Source organism: Rhodnius prolixus, unplaced genomic scaffold (assembly GCF_049639745.1).
Source record: "Rhodnius prolixus isolate KJV_2025 unplaced genomic scaffold, Rpr scaffold_34, whole genome shotgun sequence".
NCBI lineage: Eukaryota > Metazoa > Arthropoda > Insecta > Hemiptera > Reduviidae > Rhodnius > Rhodnius prolixus.
The window spans coordinates 350,701-373,714 of NW_027411619.1; the positions used below are offsets into that span (position 1 = coordinate 350,701).

A 23,014-nucleotide genomic window follows, 5' to 3' on the forward strand; every position below is an offset into this window, starting at 1 on the left:
GATTTGTGTCATCGTGACTGAATGTGTCGTTATGACGTCACACCCCTAACACCACGTCCATCTGGACCACAAAATTAGGATGAGGGGCATGGCTTGTGACGTCATGATGACGCGTTGCGAGGTCGTCAATCCCGACGCAAAAAAACGTCCTAGAATGCCCGAAACTATACTACTTAGTATATTACCTAAGGGGAAGAAAAATGGCGTAATAGAGGTTGTTCGTGGTTTTGTGACTGTTTTGTGACTGGAAAACTCTTCCAGGTAGATACGCTGGCAGGGTACTTCTGTTTGCCTATTTCAATACTGAAGAGAAAGTTCCTCAAAAGAAATCCGGTATTGACCGTATTATGGACATCCGCCTCACATGAAAACTTCCAATAGTCTGTCTGCCGTCTCTCCCATCTCTCGGCCTTCGGTTTCATAAGTCTCCTGTTCCCCCCACCGTTTAAGGGGTTTCCGGCCGTTCTTTATACGAGTATTAACAATACTCGTATTGTGGGGTATACGACGAAACCCAAAAGAAAATAAAATCAAAATTAATAGGGGATGAAAATAAAGTAGGAGTAAGGAAAAAAAAAAAAAAAAAAAAAAAAAAAAAAAAAAAAAAAAAAAAAAAAAAAAAAAAAGAATAACCCAAGGAATCCTTGGCAACCACGGTCTGTTCCCGAGGTAATGAAACCGCTTGTAATGTTGGCTGACTCCTTTACAATACTGAAATACAAAAAAAAAAAGAAAAAAAGAGTTTAATATACCAAGTATGGCTTGTATTAAACAATTAGAAGGCTGAACAAAAACAATAATAATAATAAAATTAATTGGATATTCAATGTTCCCAAAAGTTCACTCTCAACAACAAAAAAAATAAATAAAGGGAAAGCTGTTACTTCTGATGCTACTTCTTTCTTCGAGCTGACAGCCTGTCCTCCGCCAGCCCCTTTCAGGAATTTCCTGTGGTGTCCCTCGATGGAAGGAATTGAGGAGTAAAGCGATCACCCAATTCTTTCTTGCCAATGTACTCAGCTCGCTCTTCCCACCTCAACTTCGCTCTCGTCTAGCCCAAAACTCGATTTTTCTTTGTGTGGCCACACTCAATTTGTCGCTCCTGTCGCCAAAACGGAACTCCTATTCCGCCATTTTTCTTTCCGGGAAAGAGGAGAAAGTGTTACTAATTTCAAATTAGTATATTACCTAAGGGGAAGAAAAATGGCGGAATAGAGGTTGTTCGTGATTTTGTGACTGTTTTAATAGTGGCTACCTGAGGTTCAGGAAATTTTAATTTCATTTTTATTAAATATTAGGACTTCTAAAGATTTCACATATTTTTATTTATTTTGTTAAATTCAATGCTGTATGGAAATGAATTAAATCATGTGGGGGGTGGGTTTTTTAAAAAAAGTCACCTGGATAGGAAATATAGAAAAAAAAACTACAAAAAAAAGACAGTTCAGTTTTGTCGTCAGGAGAGACGAGTCGAGTGTGGCCACCACAGAGAGGACAGTTCCGTTTTGGCTAGCAAGAGGCGAGCTGAGTGAAATGGAGAGAATTGGGATTCTGCATTACTCCTCAATTCCGTCGCGGGACAAAGGACATTCCCGAAAGGGGCTTGCGAAGGAGAGGGTGGTCAGAAGAAAGTAGTAATTACTCTTCCATTTATTTATTTATTTTTTTTGCGAACTTTTGAGGAAATTTAATTGTTCAATTACGGTTATCATTTTTTTTTGTGAGTTCATCCTTGTAATTATTGAATAAAAGGCATAATTTGTATCGTAATCTTTTGGTAATTTTTTATTTTTTTGGGGTATTTCAGAAGTGTAAAGGAGTCAATATTATAAGTGGTTTCATTACCACAGGCGCAGACTGTGGTTGCCAAGGATTTCTTTAGTTTTTGTATTGGTTTGCCTTTAATCCTTCTTTATTTTCAGTTCCGTTTGCTTATTTTTGTTTTATTTTATTTTATTTCTATTTAGGTTGGGTTTCGTCGTGTACCCCGCATTCAGGAAAAACGGCGTGGCGCTCAACATTTTGTTTTGTTTTGTTTTTGTCTTTTTCTTCTCTTCCCACCCACCCCCTTCTAAACTGATCGCTGGCGACACTAATACTTTGCGTTCACGACATCAGAGAGAGCGTAACAGTTTTGGCGCCCGACGTGGGGCTCGAACCCACGACCCTGAGATTAAGAGTCTCATGCTCTACCGACTGAGCTAGCCGGGCTTCGTCTGTCTCCGGTGATGTATGTAACTTGCAACCGTATAGCTCTTAAGACCTTGCCGCATTAGTCTAACTTTTCCTTCTTCGATCTGTCATCCATTTTATTGGCTATTTGATAATTCCGAAAATAAACCAAAATCAAAGAAAATAAAAATCAATGGTCAAACAAAAAACAAAAATTAATTAGTCCAAAAATCAATGATTTTTAAATCTTTAATGTTATTATCCACTTCAAAAATATCCGTCTCTTTTCTTTTTCTAGCCCCACGTCGGGCGCCAAAACTGTTACGCTCTCTCTGATGTCGTGAACGCAAAGTATTAGTGTCGCCAGCGATCAGTTTAGAAGGGGGTGGGTGGGAAGAGAAGAAAAAGACAAAAACAAAACAAAAAAAATGTTGAGCGCCACGCCGTTTTTCCTGAATACGGGGTACACGACGAAACCCAACCTAAATAGAAATAAAATAAAATAAAACAAAAATAAGCAAACGGAACTGAAAATAAAGAAGGATTAAAGGCAAACCAATACAAAAACTTAAGAAATCCTTGGCAACCACGGTCTGCGTCTGTGGTAATGAAACCACTTATAATATTGGCTCCTTTTCGCTTCTGAAATACCCCCAAAAAATAAAAAATTACCAAAAGATTACGATACAAATTATGCCTTATATTCAAATTTAACAAAAACTTACAGTTTAAAAAGTTAAGTATAAGGGTTGATTAAACGCCAAAAGGTACACAAATCAGCAGGTAACCAACATTTCATTAAACTTTATTGATATCGTTAACGTAATTTTACTGTATTAACTTTTCATTAATACTTTTTAGATTTTACTACATGTCCCAGACCCTTAAGCTGGCCATTTTCATAAAAAAAATATTTTTTGTGTAGCGAGAAGGTTCGCTTCATTTAATTTAGATTGATTTTAAAAGGAGATATCTAACTATTAATGCACATGTTTTTAATGAAACGCAATTAAAAAAAAAAAAATTATGACACTGCGCCATTCAAAATATTTTTTAAAAAATGCATTCACCGAATTTTTTCCGTGACGTCAGATTTTTTTATTGAAAAATTTATTACATCATTATGAACCTAAAAATCATTGATTTAAGTTCATCCTTTGATTAAATGTGTTAGTTACAATTTGCCAAGTACACTTCTTAAAAATAACAGATAATTAATACTTAACATGGTTTATTAATATTAAATATTATTGTAGTTATCTTTAATTACAATTTTAATTTGGTTACTTATATTTGTATATATATTATAGATATAAATATAATGTTGATATACTAGGGACGGGCGTTGGTCTTGTAATCAAGAACGTGGCTTTATAAGTGGTAGATCCCCATTAAGACTACTGTTTATTTGTCAGGAAAATTTGTTTTTAGTTAAGTATGAGCTTTCGCCCCTGTCCACGTCACCTAATTGGTAGATGGACGATAAATCCCGCCTGAAAAAATAGGCGATTACTTTACTTTCCTTATTATACAGTAAATACTGTGAACTACTTACTAAATATATACCATGTAATTATGGATATTTTTAAATTAATTTATCCCTAGATGGATTACTCTGAAGGTTATATACAAAATAAAGATATTTATGTTTTTCAGATGGCAATTAATATTTAAATAAATAAATAAAAAACAAAACAATTATTATTAAAGTGCTTTACTAATTATTTGATAACAAAAAGTCTTTGACAAGTACTCAATAAAAGTCTACATACAATTAAAGTTTGCAAATGAATTATAATTACAAGTATTGTTTATTTGTTATTAACTGCATAATTTGTGCTCATATATTCTGCTGGAAGACTAATTCAAGATTCAATTTCTTTTAACTCCGTGATTCAGATTTCAGCAGCAATACGTAGATCAACTCCTACTTTCCCTTTTCCATTTGAATGGGCATGAGAGTGTGATGATTATTCAGAATAAAGCGCCTAAAAAGAAAAATCACAATAATAATTTAGATTATAGTTAAAATAAAGTGCCTTTTTATAACTAATTATGACGGTATTACTCACCTTTTATTATTATATCAAAAAAATTATTATGAATAAAATGGCCAGCATAAGGGTCTGGGACATGTAGTAAAATCTAAAAAGTATTAATGAAAAGTTAATACAGTAAAATTACGTTAACGATATCAATAAAGTTTAATGAAATGTTGGTTACCTGCTGATTTGTGTACCTTTTGGCGTTTAATCAACCCTTATACTTAACTTTTTAAACTGTAAGTTTTTGTTAAAGAGATTTTTGTACCTTTTGGATAGATTTATTTATAGTTTTATAGAGGGTTGCAAACAATACAATATTTACACAGCAAAACATATATGAATATATCCTGCCCCTCCTGGCTCTGCGTATAGTTAGCCTTTAGATCCTGAAACATAACTCCGACGGACCCCTCATCCTTTCTCACCTGGACTTGGGACCGGCTTGGCGGACTTAGTCCGTCAGTTAGTATAGTCACACATTTAAAATAAAAGTACAACAAATATACAAATAAATAATAAAATAATTATTTTTAAACAAATCTTTCACAGTGTGGACAATTTTTTTTATTTAATATAATAAATTGTTTCTTTTGAATTAGTTCTGCAAATCTTACAACTACATCAAACATAAAATTAAATTCAGTTCATTAATAAAAGTTTCTTTCATAATTTAGGAGAAACAACGATCGTAATATTTAAAAAGTTACAAGAAGTGTAGTGTTATTCAATTCCATTATGTAATTAATTTAACTGCTTATAGGGCTGGAACTGTGAAAGGTTCATTTAAAGATAAGAAAACATCACAGCATAAGGGTCAGTGACATCTAATAAATTTTAAAAAATATGAAAGAAAATTAATGCAGTAAAATTACTTAAATAATATTGTTTGATTCCCCAAGAGTAGCGGCCCCCCAGACTTGTTTTTCCCTTTAGTCAGTTGGCGGAATTGGATGAGCAAGGAGAGAGAGGGGAGGTCCTAGTAGGATGCAAGCCAAGCGTCACTGTGAAGAAGAATGTCGGCCATGTTAGCATCAGCCTTTTCTTGTTGTGCGTATTATTATTAAAACTGTGGTTTGTGTTCACAAGGTTATAAGAAAACTGTGTCTTAGTGTATTATTTAATGAGCTCAAACTTTTGGACTTTAAGGATAGAGACTCACATAAGTACAATAATTATTACAATTAATTCCTCCCTGATATACGTATATTGTCTTGGACAAATAACTAAATTAATTAATTTCCCCGTTGTATGTTGCCTAGTACAACCAATTGTTCTAAGTTTTCCCTGTTGTATCTTGCCTTGTACAATAATTATTACAATTAAGTCTCCCCTGATATATTGTCTAGTACAATTAATTAGTCTAATTAACTTCCCCGTTGTATGTCGCCTTGTATAATAATTATTACAATTAAGTCTCCCCTGATATATTGTCTAGTACAATTAATTAGTCTAATTAACTTTCCCGTTGTATGTCGCCTTGTACAATAATTATTGCAATTAAGTCTTCCCTGATATATTGTGCCTTGTACAAATAATTAGTCTAATTAATTTCCCCGTTGTATATTGTTTTGTACCAATACTTATTCATTGAGAGTAGTGCGTATTCCGCACCAAAGAGTATAAGGGCACCAAAGTTAGGGTAAGGGTCACATACCCTGTGGTGTTCAGATCTATTATTATTTCACTAGTTGCATATATTTTGTCTGTATCTCCTCGGAGACATTTTAATTGTGAATAAAGTTTATGGTTAATTTGCAAAGTGTTCTGAAGACTGGTGGCGTCCCCCACTATTCCAGCCTTAAGTTTAATTGCGTCTTTATCCACCCCCCTTCCTTTTGACTATTTTTCATGGTGCCGAAACCCGGGAAACAGTCTTCAGAACACTATTGTTTTTTCTCGTAAGTAATTTCGCCTTTTGTTGAAATAATTTACTTATATGATTGATGATATTTTGTTCATACGACGCGTTGGCATTAATTGTAAGGTAAATGGTTGGCCTACTATAGCCTTAATTTTTTTGTTTCTTATATTTGTTTGTATATATTTATATATTCCTTCATATCACCAATTGTTTAATTATAAAACTTAAGCGCTTTGCGTACACTATTATTTCAGCTTTGTTTCTTATATTAGTATACCTAATTAATTGTATTTTTTCATTTTGTGTTTTCTATATGAACTACTGGCATTAGCTACCAAGTTACTTAGTCTATTTTAGTTATTTTGTCTATATTTTTTGTATTGTGCTATTATTTTGTCAATTGTATATAACTCTTTTTCTCGCCAGCACAACCTGCTTGTCTAGCCTTCCTGTACAACATGGAAGAATTCACCGAGAAGACTACCCCTCCCCGTTCGCCAGTTCCCATTCCCCCTTCGCAGGAGGAAACTCCGCGATCGTCCATCCAGTCTGAGGCCAGTGGGGATCTGAATGTCATTAGATGCCGCCACCTCACTGCCAGGCTGGATCAATGGACTCGAAACGTTCAATTGTTGGACCCAGAGTCCCCTAAGTCAGTCGCCCGATGTCAGCAGCTCTCCACCATTTTTAGGTCTCTGTCCCAGACAGTGGATAAAGAGGCTTGGGAATGGCTGCGGCCTTTGGCATCGGACTATAGTGCCCCTCTTGCCTTGGCACTGTCTCAAAGCCACGAACAGGCTGAACTCGCCCACCTTTCTATTGTCTTGCCAATTTTGGCTACCCCCCCTCCTTCCATTAAGCCTGCCCCGGTGTCTGTCTCTTCCCACACTGGCGTAGTGGATGAGTCCGTTGTGGAGCTCGCCAGAAGGCAGCTGCAGGAGCTCATCATCCCTAAGATTCCGGTGTTTGAGGGGGATGTGTTGACGTATGGGGATTTCAAACGGAATTTTCAGTCGTGAGATTCATAGACTAGCCCTCCCTGCAGCCAAGCGGCTTCAGGCTCTTGAAAGGCCCCTCCCTTGTCCATCGTCCAGAATGCCACCTCCACTGAGGAAGGATACCTCTATGCCTGGGAGACTCTGGACGCCCGATATGAGGGAAGGTTGCGGGTCGCCAGCGCTATGGTGGACAACTTCCTTCACTTCCCAGAACCTCAGCCCAGCATAGAAGCGTGCATCGCCTGGCTGTCAAGCAGACAAATTTTACTGGACCAGTGTTCCATCCCTCACCCTCTCGATTTTCTCCTTTGCCACATTACATTGTCCAATTTGGCCCCCGGCCTGCAAGAGGAATTTAGGAAGAAGTACCTAAGATCCTTTGACGAGCTGCCTTGCAGTTCTCAAGTGTTGGATTTCCTAAAAGACCAAGGGGACCGACTCTCTCCTACATTGTCGCCAAGGAGGACTTCCCTCCTCCTGTCCAGGCTAGTCCCAGCCCTAGTCCCACGCCTCCTTCTCATCAACCAGCTTCCATCCCCTCGCCCAGTCAGGTTAAACCGTACTCACCCAAATCAGTCCGTTTTGTACCTCGTCCACCACGGTGACCTTCATCATCTTCACCTCCTCCAAGGCCACAGCCTATCCCTTCTACTCCTCGTGCCCCAACTTCCTCAACCTCTTCCTCCATTCAGTGCTACCTCTGTGGGGATCCACATCGCCTATCTAAATGCGCTCACTACGTTAACTTGTCAGTGAGTGACAAATGGGATTTGGTTACGGAAAAGAACCTATGTACCAATTGTCTTTCCATCTATCACCCAGTATCCCGATGTCCTTGCCAGGTCGGGTGCGCGAAGTGTCATGGAGAGCATCATACCTCCTTGCACCCCCCTCCACCATCTGCCAGCCTTAGTCAGAGAAGAGCTAGTGCCCCTGGAATTCCTCCATTGATGTCCCTGCGAACCTCTCGACCCTCGAGGCCCAAATCTCCTCCCAAAAGGGTACGCTCCCAGGACTTACCTGAATCCCCGCCTCCCTTCCCAAGACGCTCCCTTCTTCCTCCCAGCTCCTTTGAGCCTCATCTGCCTCTAGGCAGGGTCAGGGACTCTGAGTCTCGACCCTCGTCGTCTTCCTCGTCCGACGAACTGCCCCCCGTACATCCTGTAACGTATTTTGGACGACATCCAGCACCCCCTCCCCCGCCGGAATTATAGATTCTTGGCAGGCGCGATACCCCTCCCTTGCCCACCTTTGCGTTCTGCCGTCGCAGACGCTGCCGTTTGTGTCACTCGGCAAATGTCCCACGTCAGTCCATAGTAAAGTCTTTTCCGTCCGATATGTCAGTTTCCCCCACTGCCCTGGTGTATCTCCTTGGAGGAGATGGCCAGTGGTATCGCGCTCGTGCCCTGCTGGATTCAGGCAGTGAGATAAATTTGATGTCCAAGAAATTCGCCAAAGAAAGTAAATTGAACTACAACCCTATGTCAGGTGGGATTCGAGGGATAGGAGGCAACATCGCCACCCAAGTCGTAGGTCAAGTTTCTACCAATTTAAGGCAATGTCCCCCATTTTCCCAAATCAAAGTCCCCTTCCGCATAGTCACCAAGACTGTCCCAGATGCACCGTCCTCTTATTTCCCTGTTAAGGATTGGCAGCATTTAGCGGATAAACAGTTAGCCGACCCAACCTTTAACGAACCGAGTCCTGTAGACGTAGTATTTTCAGCCTCGGTTTTTGACGCCATCGACCTTAGTCAAATAATCCGGGCACAAAATGGTTCCCCCAACGCCCGACTAACAACTCTTGGCTGGATTATGTCTGGCCCCTTGAGAAGCTTCCCCTCGAGGCGGGTTTGTTTTCACGCTTCTGTCAAGGTCAGCAGGTCCAACTCCAAGTTATATCGGACCTATTATAAAATTTTGTTCAAGCATAAATATGGTCAACTACCAGCCCCTAAGGCACCTGCTAACCAGTCTAGCCCAGAAAACAAGCCTTCGGCCGAAACCCTTTTGTACCGGTCCGAGTCGGAACAGATTGCTTGCAATAACCCTGAACTCCCCGTGCAGTCGGAACAGTCAGGCCCCCCTAGTTTGTCTGTGTCCTCCGCTCAAGCCAGGTCTACTCCCCAAGAGGAAGTCATCACTCAGCAGCCCACTCCTCCAACTTTGGCTATCCAACTTCCGCCCCCGAAACCTCAACGTCTGATTAGAACGCGGCGTCCGCTGCAAACTTGTAATACCTTCCTTCCTGAAACTCTTCCTCCCACCATAACTTCTGCCGGGGTTGCTCTCTCCGAAGGTTCTGATTCACCTGTTGGTCCCTCTCTAGTCACTCATATGCCGGCAATTCCTGCCCAACCTACGGTACTCCGACTCGGCTCGGGTAAAACCCCCCAATCTATATCACACCCCCTGACCTAGTCTTGTCACGCCTGATGGATGGGATGTTTGCCTTGGAGGAAGTGTCGGAGGTTTCGCCTCTCACCCCGGACGAATTGAAGGCTGAAGAGTGCTTCTCGAAGTCACATTTCCGACTTCCTGATGGTCGTTTTTCAGTAGCACTGCCATTTAAAACCAGTCCGTGTTGCCTCGGTGAATCCAGAAAGATTGCTTTAAGGCGTCTCTTACAAACTGAATCCCGTCATGCCAAGTCCCCACATCTCCGTGCTCCCTATGTGGAGTTAATGAAAGACTACTTAGATTCGAATCATATGGAACTGGCCCCTCCTCTCAAGTCAGGTCAAATTGTCTATTATATTCCCCATCATGCGGTACACCGCCCAGACGACCCCCCGGAAAAGATTCGTGTAGTATTTAACGCTTCCCAGAAGTCCTCTTCAGGCATCTCCCTCAATGAGCTCTTGCTCCCTGGACCCCGTTTACAGCTCGATATCTGGAAGGTGGTTACCAGATTTAGAGTGGACAAATGGGTCTTTACGGCCGACATTCGCCAAATGTTTAGACAGATACAACACCCCCCGGAAGATAGGGATTTGTTACGCATACTGTGGCGAGCACACCAGTGCAGGAGTACCGTTTGTGCACTGTGACCTATGGAACCACGTCAGCTCCCTACTTAGCATGTCGCGTCCTTCAAGAATTTAGCTCTGACCTCTCAGGCTTCCTTTCCCCTGGCCTCTGAGATACTCCGCGACCGTACCTATGTGGATGACATTTCTGGAGGAGGCCCTACTCTAGAAGTGGCATTGCAATCCAGAGATCAGTTAATCCAATTATTGAGTCAGGCTCAAATTGAACTCAGAAAGTGGGCCTCAAATCAACCACAATTATTAAATAAAATACCCTCTAAATATCTGCTTCCAGCCATGTCCTCAGTCTGTTTAGAAAACGATGAGGAGTCACAATTGAAAATCCTCGGACTTTGTTTGAACCCTGCTCAAGATTACTTCCACTTTCTAATCCGTTCCGTTCTTAATGTTCAAACTAAAAGACAATTAGCCAGTCAGATTGCAAAAGTTTTTGACCCCTTGGGATGGCTGATCCCCGTAACAGTTTTCGCTCGTGCAATATTTAGAATAGTCTGTCAAGCCTCCTTTGATTGGGATGATCCCCTGCCCTCATCAATTGTCCAGGAATGGGCTCAGTTCGCTGTCTCCCTGCCTGACCTGTCTAAAATTCACATCCCTAGATTTTTGTCTCTGCCCAATCCTAAGTGTTATTTAGTGGGTTTTGCTGACGCGTCTGAGCGAGCCTATGCGGCCGTGGTTTACCTTGTGTCCCAGTCTGAGGACACTGTCATTAGCCTGGTCATGTCTAAAGCCAGAATGGCCCCCATGAAACCGGTCACGCTCCCTCGTCTGGAGCTTTGTGCGGCCCACCTACTTGCCCTTACGATTAATAAGGTCAGATTACTTTTCCCTCAGATAACCACTCAGAACATCCTAGCCTTTCGGATTCTACCATTGCCCTGGCCTGGATTACAGCAACGCCACCTCCGCATTGGAAGGTGTTCGTGGGAAATAGAGTAGCTACTATCTTAGAAAAAGTACCCGCCTCGCAATGGTTCCACATCTCCTCCTCACAAAACCCCGCTGACTGTGCCTCACGTGGAGTACGTCCTCAAGAATTAGTGAGTCACCAGTTATGGTGGGAAGGTCCCCCTTGGTTGAAATCAAACCACGAGTCATGGCCCCTTGGGCAAGTAAGTGCCGATTTGTCTGACCCTGTCGTAGGAGCAGAAATTCGCTCCCAGGCCCTTAATGTGTCAAGTGTAATGCCCTGCCCTGAGGAATTAGAGACTAAATTTTCCAGTCTGTACACTCTGCAGAATGTAGTGGCCTGGTGCCTGCGATTCGCCCACAATACTAGAAACCCAGTACATCGTATGTCAGGTCCATTGAATGTAAAGGAACGTAACGAAGCCCTGCGAGTTCTAATAGTCCGCGCCCAACAGCACTCGCTTTCCGAGGAAATTGAGGATGCTCAGTCCCCCCGGCCTAGACTACGCCTCGTTAAAACCTTAGGCCTATTTCTGCACACTGATGGAGTGTTGCGAGTTGGAGGGAGACTCAGACTGGCCGATGTCCCCGAATATCAAAAGCACCCTGCCTTGTTGCCTTCGCAACACCCCTTCACGGCCCTGGTCATACAAGATGCCCACATATCCAACCTCCACGTAGGCCCCACTGCCACTCATGCGTTTTTGAGAAGTCGATATTGGATTGTTAATGGTAAGAATGTTGTCCGCCGACAATTGGGAGCCTGTAACAAGTGTTTCAGTGTCAAGCCAACACCCTTCAACCCACTCATGGGTCAACTGCCCGAAGGAAGAGCCAGCGCTTCATCACCCTTCACCACCACTGGCATAGACTACGCAGGCCCCTTCAACGTGAAAATTGCTTCCCTGCGTTCAGCCAAAGTCCTCCAGTCTTACCTCGCCATTTTCGTCTGTTTTTCCACCAAGGCCATACACCTGGAACTAGTCACAGACCTCACAACACAGGCATTTTTAGCTGCCCTGAACCGCTTCGTTGCCAGGAGGGGTGTGCCGAGTCACATTTGGTCGGATAACGGCACTAACTTCGTCGGAGCCAAAAGAAGACTCAAGGAGGTATCTGCACTACTAAATGACGCCAAGTCTCAGGAGGCCATCCTAAGAGAATCCAACAAAAGAAGCATCGAGTGGCATTTCATCCCCCCTCGAGCACCACACTTCGGAGGTCTCTGGGAAGCAGCCGTTAAATCTACTAAAAGATTACTGAAGGTCACGTTAGGCACTCAAGAGCCCACCATGGAGTGTTTCCTCACAATCATTTGTCAAATTGAAGCCATACTAAATTCCAGACCTCTCACCGCCGTCTCGTCCTCGCCAGATGATCTGCAAGTCCTGACGCCAGGTCACTTTCTGATTATGCGACCTATGACTGCACTACCTCCCGGTGACTCTTTAACTCCTCGCACTGCACTCAAATCGAAGTGGGCAATGACACAGCTCACTGTTGGACAGTTTTGGAAAAAATGGCACAAGGAGTATCTCCTCGAGCAGCAAGCCATGCTCAAATGGCATTCGCCCTCCTTCCCCGCGGCAGTGGGACAAATAGTCATGATCATGGACGACAACCTTCCTCCACTGCAGTGGTCCCTAGGCCGAATCGTCCAGCTTCACCATGGCCGAGACAACGTGGCCAGGGTGGCCGAGGTCAGGACAACTTCAGGACTGATCAGCCGGCCTGTCCGGAAGCTTTGCCCCCTGCCATCTCAGTAAGTGGATCTCTGCGAGTCCACTGCGGGGGAGGATGTTTGATTCCCCAAGAGTAGCGGCCCCCCAGACTTGTTTTTCCCTTTAGTCAGTTGGCGGAATTGGATGAGCAAGGAGAGAGAGGGGAGGTCCTAGTAGGATGCAAGCCAAGCGTCACTGTGAAGAAGAATGTCGGCCATGTTAGCATCAGCCTTTTCTTGTTGTGCGTATTATTATTAAAACTGTGGTTTGTGTTCACAAGGTTATAAGAAAACTGTGTCTTAGTGTATTATTTAATGAGCTCAAACTTTTGGACTTTAAGGATAGAGACTCACATAAGTACAATAATTATTACAATTAATTCCTCCCTGATATACGTATATTGTCTTGGACAAATAACTAAATTAATTAATTTCCCCGTTGTATGTTGCCTAGTACAACCAATTGTTCTAAGTTTTCCCTGTTGTATCTTGCCTTGTACAATAATTATTGCAATTAAGTCTTCCCTGATATATTGTGCCTTGTACAAATAATTAGTCTAATTAATTTCCCCGTTGTATATTGTTTTGTACCAATACTTATTCATTGAGAGTAGTGCGTATTCCGCACCAAAGAGTATAAGGGTCACATACCCTGTGGTGTTCAGATCTATTATTATTTCACTAGTTGCATATATTTTGTCTGTATCTCCTCGGAGACATTTTAATTGTGTATAAAGTTTATGGTTAATTTGCAAAGTGTTCTGAAGACTGGTGGCGTCCCCCACTATTCCAGCCTTAAGTTTAATTGCGTCTTTATCCACCCCCCTTCCTTTTGACTATTTTTCAAATATCAATGAAATATAAATGAAATTTTGGGTACTTGCTAATTTGTGTACCTTTTGGCGTTCAATCAACCCTTATACTTAACTTTTTAAACTGTAAGTTTTTGTTAAGGAGATTTTTGTACCTTTTGGACAGATTTTCCTTTTTGTCCATTCTGCAAAGTTACATATCTGCTTTATAGATTAGATTTTTTTAAAATTTGGAATAAGCAATTCTATCATTATAACCTGATAATGTGTTAAGTCGGCTAAATTTTTAATTATTTGCTTTCTATTTCGGTATTTAGAAGGCATTATTGTAAATAATTATAATATTAAATAATTAATAATTAGTATAAAATATAAATAAATACTTAACGTATTTTTTTCGTATACTCTGAAAACAAAAACGAACACAAAATTAATTCTTAGGTTCGCAAAGAAAAGTAAATTTTGCTTGATACAATAAAAATTATAAAACAGTACAATACAATAAAATTATAAGTTAGAACAGTAATTGTCAACAAACAGTGGTGGTAATTTTTAGTATTCCAAACTGAATAAGAGTTATGGCGTAAAACAGATTACTGACATAAAAATAATTAAATACCACTCGTATCGAGATTTGCAATTAGTATAACTTTTGACTCGGAGAAGCTATGATGTTTGTTTAAGTTTTAATCGTCAGCTGTCGCCACAATCTATCGATTGTATATAAAACATTAGTGTAAAGTAGTGTCAGTGAATATAATAAGGTTTAGGAAAAAAAAATATCAAAAATATATATGGTCGGCCTATACGCGTCGAAAAGCCAAAATCAAATACAGAGATCGTATACGGTTGGAGAGGGCTTCTCAAGAAAAAATTGAATGGTAATAATATAACACCACGTTACCGAGTCAAGCTGTGCCGGGAAAGTAAAAGAATGAATGCGGCCGAGCGGGGTGGTTGAAATTAATTCACAAAGCTTGGTCGCGCACTTAGAAGACATCTCTACCGATTCCATCATCAACCGATCTGATTCATTGGCAATCAGCGAACTTAAATGGAAAATTCCATGCCAGTGAATGTGCCTGGCTTTGATCTGAGAACATATTGTAACACCGCAGACAGATTGTTACTACATCATCGGTAGCGGTATCAACATCATCAAGTCGCAAAGCCAGTGGAGTCGCCATATATCGCAACATCAATAGCTTCAGTGATTTTAACAGAGTTAACATTAACATTTCGGAAATTTATTTGGAAATGAAAGACGCAAAGCTGGTGATGTCTGTCTAGAAAACGTAAAAGCCAATGGCATCTTCAAATTCATACCCGGGTGTGTGTACATCCATCCGGGCACAGCGTTAGCAGAAATCAAACTCTTTATGTTACGATCGTTCTTAAAATATTACAAAAACATCGCTAAAATTATACCCGATTACGAGCATATAAGGAAAATGTTTTCTGCGCGCGTGTAAGATGTCAATTTCTATTTGACATTATTTATTTAAATACATTTCTTTTAATCAACGAATGTGTTGTTTCCTTAAGCGTTAATAATTTTTCTATTTTTATGTTTAACACAGATGGTGAGAGATAGCGTCTTCCATATAACTAGTAGGTATGAAACGGTCGTTGCTATGCTTTCAGTGATGCTAAGAGTTCTATAAGATTAAAAACAAAAAAAAAATGTTAAAATGATGATGTACAAATAAACTGGATAAGATGAGTTTAGAAAATAGAAACAGGATGTGCTATAAAATGATGTATAAAAAAAAGGAAAGACGTACAGCGGCGTATGGACAGTGTATAGTATATCCTGTCTTTTTCGTTAAAACATACAAATTTTGTTTTCATTATTAATCATAACCCATTAATAATACTAATATTCTTAAATAATTATTAATATGTACTAATAACAAAAAAAACAGGATGTGGTTGGGTAACCGGAAAGACGTACAGCGGCCTGTGGACAATGTAAAGGAAATCCTATCCTTTTGGTTAAAACATACATATTTTGTTTTTATTATTAATCATATTTATTTAGCAAACACAAGGTCAGTGTGTAGCGCCCCCCCCCCACACACACAAATCTCTTACCATCCAATATGCTTGTAAATAAAGATAAAATAAAGCAAATAGGAAAGGTAAGTGGGGGGAAGATGCCAGTTGGGGGAAGATGCAAGTATCGTCAGATTTTGCATATCTACAACTGGATGACAGCAATTTCTACGTTAAAGTGTGTAGTAAACAACTGTGAATACCGTGCTTGTGAGTATTTATATTTATATCTAGTTTAATCGTCGTTAAACTGAAAATTCAACTCTTTGAACTTGGCGAGTGCCCATGTTATAATATTTCGTTGTCGATACTTGAGGTTTGGTGACGGATTGACTAGATTAAACGTAATAATTCCGTGATATTCGTGCCGTGTACATCTTGGTGAGTACGTGTTAGCTTGAAACAACATGACTGAAGCCTTAGTACAAAAATAAACCTAAGTGGCGTCTTCCTCCAGTGCTTGGGGTAAGATGCCACCTAATGAACTGTTTCAATTCAAGAAAATTTGAATGCCACACAAGAAGTTAACGCACCTCTGACAATAGCTTCAACAAGCAGCAGCGGTGCCATCACTTCTTTTGAAGAAATTTGTCAGAAACCCAAGCAAACTCGAAGAAAGAAACAAACTGCTAAAGTCCTTACGACGGTGGAGAAACGGGAGGCATTGAGAAGAAAGGCTGCTCTTCCGACAAAAAAAAAAGGGGGAAAGTACTGCAGAAAAAGAAAAGGAAGGACAGTTCATCTTCGGTATCCTCCGCTTCCGAATTTGGTAATGACCAGTGGTGAGAGTGACATTGAAGAGGAGGACGATGATTTTTGTATTGAGCGTAAAGGATATTTTTATGATAGGAAGGGCCCAAAATGCGATTGGCCTCAATGCATAACATGCAAGAGATGGCTACATGAAATTTGCAGCAAAGACAATTTGCATTGCAAAAAATGTTAAAAATTAACATTAAATTTTGTTCGGTGTTCCTTCCCCTCAGTGTTTAATGAGAATATTTTGCTGTTTACCTAACATTAAATTTGTAAATTTTTCTTTCTCAATTTATATCTTAAGATATTGTTGCATCTTCCCCCGCATCAACTGGCATCTTCCCCACATGATGGGGGAAGATGCCAGTTTGACAAATTTCATTCAAATGCATTTTTATCGGTTTTGCAATTAATCTAATATACTAATATATAATATATTGCTATGTCCGATGGCAATTAAAAAAAAAAATTCAAAACAACTCTTTATTACAATTTTTTATAATAACAATAATTCTACATATAATTATAACAATTATAATAGTTGCTCAAACTTAGAACAATAGAACAAATAAAAAATTTACCGTAAAAAATTTAAAGTTATTCATCTCATTACTAGTACTAGCATCTCATTCCCTATCCACACACACAGCCCGACTGACCCCGCGTTAGTCCGCTCACTCCCCACTCCTTGTTCTATTAGAACTTTGTCACTTCTTTACCGACGTCACTACACATCAATTGCCCACCGATAAAAGAAGAAGTGACAAAAGTCTCAAACACCAACTCGTCATCCTGACATAGGATCATGAAATTTCTTGAGAGAAGAAATGTGAAACTTCCCTGTAACAGTATGATCTAGTCTGGCCACCGTATAAGTAGATGCGCTATGCTTCGTTTGTATGTAGAACGGCCCTTCCCAAAATGGCAGAAACTTGGATGCTTCATTCCTACCATTAGGAATGCGTAAGGAAGCCACTAGCACCAGATCTCCAACCTCCAACTCTTGAATTTGGTGGTTGGCATCAAACTTACTCCTTGCCTCTTCACCTTTTTTTATAATTCTATATCACAGTGCCGCTATCTGCTCCTCGTCCAGCTGGCTGTTGGTGTTGACCACATACTGTCCAATTACATTTTCAAACAGGCATACAGTGTCTCTTCCACAATGAATCCTTATCGGATATCCGTCTACTCCCTGGTGGTAAGTATTGTTAATTAAAAATTCAATCAGAGGCAAATATTTGATCCAAAGTGTGTGCTTTTTCTCTTTTAACAATACACGGAAGTATTCCCCTAGGTCACGATTTGTTCTCTCAGTTTTGTTTGACTGAGGGTGTCTTATAGATGCATAAGCTACCAAAATGCGTAATTTATTCATTTCTTGCTGCCAATTCTTGGACATGAACTGCGAACCGTGATCGCTCACGACTCTATATGGCCGACCTACTTCATCACAGAACTTAACACATTTCACCGCATTATTGGTATTTGCGACTGTAACGGGGTACAATTTCGTGAATTTAGAAAAATTATCAACTATTACAAACAAATATGTGAAACCACCCTGCGCTCTAGGCAGAGGTCCCATGTAATCTACACTAACAGTTTCTAAAGGTTTTGAATTGGCCAAATAGGTATATTTGGCGTACATAGTATTATTGGTGATCTTATACATTTGACAAGTTTGACATTTCTTAATCACATACATTATTCTCTCTTTTAGATTAGGAAAATCAAAATATTTACTTATTAAATGAAACGTTTTATGAATACCTACATGCCCATGACACTCATGAAATAACAAAATCAACTTTACAATACTCTTTTCAGGAACACAAATTTTGTTGTCCATACTTTCATTTTTCTTAACTAAAATTATTCTGAACGGACCATTGTCATTGTAGAAGTATTTAGGAAATTCATTGTTCAAGTTACTACCCTGCATAATATTAATTTTAACAGTACTCAGATTTTTATCAATACTGTAATAGTCATCAAATTTGGCAAACAAACCAGTCAATAGCTTCTCGTCCACTAACGATATTTGATTCACTTGTACGATATCCATTTTATTCTCCATCATCTCAGCTCTGCTATACCTCGATAAGAAATCTGCAACAACGTTCTTTTTACCCTCGATGTACTCTATTCTGTAGTCGAATTGCTGCATAAATAATGCCCACCGATGAAGGCGTGCAGGCAGGTTTTTACACTCATTCAGGTAGCTAAGAGCTTTGTGGTCGGTCTGAATGACGAAAGGTTTACCAAGAAGATACAATTGAAATTTCTTGACGGCCCAAACTATTGATAAGAGCTCCTTCTCAGTAATGCTGAATTTAACTTCTCTATCTTGAAGCATACAGCTGGCATACTGTATTACTTTAATCTCCCCATTAATCTCTTGGAATAACTGCGCTCCCAGAGCATAATCGCTTGCATCGGTCTGTAATATAAATGTTTCATTGAAATTTGGATGGTGTATAAGAATTTGGTCAGTAAAAACTTTCTTAATTTCTTCGAAATTGTTAGTATCCTTTTGACTCCATTCCCACTTCCTCTTCTCCTTCAACAGATGTCTCAACTTACTTACTTTTTCTGAATATGATGATGAAAACTTTTGATAATACCCACATAGACCCAAAAATGATTTTAAATGTTTCTTGTTTTTTGGTATGGGAAAACTATGAATTAAATCAATTTTCTCTGGTTGTGGCATCACTCCTTCGGCTGTTAAAACAAATCCGACATAGTTCAATTTTTGTTTAAAAAATTCTGATTTTCCAAAATTCACAGTAATATTATATTCTTTAAATTTTTGAAATAACTTCCTCAGAATAATCATATGCTCCTCCAAGGTTTCAGTTAAAACCAACATGTCGTCAACGTAAAGCTGAATATTCGGCTTTAAATCTTCTACTATAGGATTGAGTGCTCTACACAAACTTGAAGTCGATACTTTAAGTCCGAATGGGACGCGTGTATATTGATATGTTTTACCTTTAAATATGAAGGCAGTGAACTTTCTAGAATTTTCGTCTAACTCGACTTGATAGAATGATTTAGTTAAATCTATAGCGCTAAAGTAACGCATACTGTGGCACTGCGCAAGTATGCCATCTATTTGGGAAGTGCGTATATGGTCACCTTTTAATCTTGAATTTAAGTGTCTGCCATCAGTGCACACACGTATTGAACCGTCCTTCTTAGTGACTGCAACTAATGGTGATATGTACTGGCTCGTACTCTGCTCAACCACTCCACTCTTGATTAGCTTGTTTATCTCTAACTTGACCAACTCTGTTTTGTGATATGGAATCGGGTAATTTTTAAAAAAGAAAGGAGTTGAATCCATTACATCAAGTTGATACTTGAAGTTCCTAATTAAACCTGGCGTCTTACTAAAGATGTCCTTATATTCTCTAATGATTTCGTTGAACGATTCGATGACAGACGGATATTTCTTCCTTATCTCGTCGCAACTTTCTTCTAGTTTCAATTTCAGAGCCTCCTTCTCATCAACGTTATCCATGTTTTGAATATCGGCGGTGTTAATTTGTATACTGCAGCTAGTTAGCAGCTGATTGAGATGTGCGAATGGAATAGAACAGCGGTTTCCGTTAACTTTAATTGATAAAGTCTGCTCTGCAATATTCACGAAAGCATTAAGTTGTTCCAGCAAGTCCATGCCGATAATAAAATTCTGAGTCAACTCTGGTACCAAGTAAGCGTGAATCGTGGTTTGTTTCTTGTCACTAACATTCACAAGCAAGATTATCTGCTTTCTTATGGGCTTTGAACGTTTGTTAATTGCCGATGTAACGTACAGGTTTAGGACAGGTAAAGCATCTACTTTTACACCTTTTAATTTACTTATAAAGTTATAGAAATAGTCTTCATTCATACATGTAATCTGAGATCCGGTATCAATTAACGCCTTCACCAAAAATTGATCCAATTTGAAATTAATTTCTGGACAGCATACCATTTTCTCCTCTCTTATTGTATAATTCTCCTCTGTCAATAGATTCGTGAATTCTTTCACCAACGAATTAATAGATGTATCTCCTGGCTCTGCACTAATTCCGTCTCCTTCCATATTATTCATAAAAGTAATATCCTTTTTTCTATCCTGCTCAATAGTTTCTTCTGAAATTCTCTTCCTTTGAAATTGATTACTTTTTATTTGATTTTTAATAGTTTCATTTCTCATTAATTTACTCCTCCAAAATACACGGGTTTTATATACAATAAAATTTTGAAATTCGGGCGGACTGACCCGCCCTTTCATTCGTTTTTTGTGTCATCATTTTTTATCTCAATATGATTGTTTGAAGCATAAGTTCGTCTGTTATGGTTTCCTTGTGGGTGATTCCTTCCCATTTCCTGCTGACTTGGTTTAATCTCATTCTTAAACGAATTGCAACTCTCATTATTATTTCTAATGTTGTATCCTGTCCTGTTAAATTCTCTGTTCCTGCTAAAATTATTTCCTCCGAACGGCTTCCTGTCACATGTTCTCTCCGCTTCCTGTTTAAACTTCGTAGTTCTATTCTGACTTTCAACTTCACTTACTATCTTATCTTCTAGCCTATTCAACAACTGCATGAATCCTTCAACAGTCTGGATATTCTGTATTTTCACAGCGCATTCTACAGTTTCACCAAAATGACTACTCAGTCGCTCACATAAATACGCCTCACTGTACTCTCTACTACATTCAAACGCTCTGGATACAATTCTTGAGAAGTACTCGCTAAGACGCTTATCCAAATGATCCTTGTACTTTTTTCCATCCAACTCTCTTGCGATCACATCATCATACTTCCAACCATGGTATTTAAATTCTGGAAAACTTTCAACTTTAAATCTTTTGATCATGTACCAATCTCTTGCCTCCCCTGCCAAGTGGTTTAAGATAAATTGTTCCAAATCTAAATACATCCCCTGCACCTTGTATAATTTGGTTAAGCTTCTCAGAAACTGCAATGGTTGGTCTTCTCGATTATTTTCGAATTTAAATTTGTCATCCACCATCATCTTCCAGCAACCACCGGCGCAAATATTCGTGTGAGACAGTGACGAAGCTTCAGCGCCATTATCTTTGGTTTCGGCAAGTTCTTGAGGTTGCATTACCTGTTCATGTGCGACATTTTGATCTGACAATTTTTTGATCTCACTGTTCTGTTTATCTACCGTTCTGCTTAATTCCGCGATTTTCTCATTTTGCTTAGCCATTTCTCCACTCAACTCAACTAATTTCTGAAGAATTTCCTCCATATTCTTTGACCTTGTAATCATCTAATTAAATGAAATCTCTAAACACTTCTACAACTACTATAAACTACATTATCAAAGGATTTTTTTTTTTTTTTTTTTTTATAATAAACTAACAAAACACAGAAGAATAAAAAAATGAAAGCTTTCAAACATCAAAGGCGGTATTCAATAAGACAAAATAATGTTCTTTAAACAAGAAACCAACCAACACACTATTGAATAAAATAATAATAAGAACCTTTATTCCACTCTAATTTAAAATTATTTTGTTTTATTATTTATTTAATAAAATTCAATGTCAATCCCGGAGCGGCCCCCAAAATTGCTATGTCCGATGGCAATTAAAAAAAAAAATCAAAACAACTCTTTATTACAATTTTTTATAATAACAATAATTCTACATATAATTATAATAATTATAATAGTTACTCAAACTTAGAACAATAGAACAAATCAAAAATTTACCTTAAAAAATTTAAAGTTATTCATCTCATTACTAGTACTAGCATCTCATTCCCTATACACTAGTGATGGGCTATTAGAGCGGACTCGTTCCAGTGGAACGAGTCCGATGGTGGAACGAGTTGATTCAAATCCCTATTTTAAAAAAAAGTGATTCCGCCCCGCCCCAAAAAATTGAGGCAAATTAAAATGAAAATAATTAATACTGTAGTCGTTTACACTAAAATAAAACTGACTTAAGGCTACTATGTAGAAGTTCACTGACACATTCCAACTTGTAAGAGGAATCCACACCAAAATACAAAACCTTACGAGCTTAAATACTGATGCTTGAAGAATAAAATAAGTTCGAAGGTTTTTTTAGAATATCAATTCTAAAATAATATTCATTTTATTAGTTTGTTAATTTCTAAACAAAAGTAGGGGTCGATCTAAGACAGGGAGTCGAAGGAAAAATAATTTCGTACCCAATATAGCGAACCTTGCAAAGAAACACCAGGCACACCCATCTCATTAATTAAAAAGCAATGCTGTAGTTACTTTACTTATTATTTAATATTTTATTTTACATATAGAAAATACTGTGTGCTTAATCTTTAACTTAGCGGCTGGACGCTCTTTCTTTTATCTTCATTGGCGAAAGTTAAATCGTGTACATCTTAATACGACGATCAAAGTAATACTGAGCTAAAAAATAGTATTACCTAACTGGATTACTTACTGCTGTATCCCTCCCACTCTATCACCTACTTCACAAACATTCGTCGATTGGAAATGGGTTGTAGTTTAATATTCGTTTCATTTGAAAACAAAAAACATTATAACGCTTTCTCAAGATGTTTTTAATTTTTAAAAATTTGTTTTTGTCCATTACTCTTATAATATACGAAGAATTTCG

The 23,014-nt window shown here is 38.9% G+C and overlaps 1 protein-coding gene and 1 non-coding gene across 2 annotated transcripts in view; both read right to left on the reverse strand.

The window, feature by feature from the left end:
* LOC141457603 (uncharacterized) overlaps positions 1-23,014 on the reverse strand; it is a gene marked incomplete at its 3' end in the record, with an annotated part of 667,626 nt that overhangs the window by 165,074 nt on the left and 479,538 nt on the right. The window lies entirely within an intron of this gene.
* Positions 2,139-2,211, reverse strand: TRNAK-CUU (transfer RNA lysine (anticodon CUU)). Its single transcript has one exon. It is a non-coding gene; the product is annotated as a tRNA-Lys (tRNA).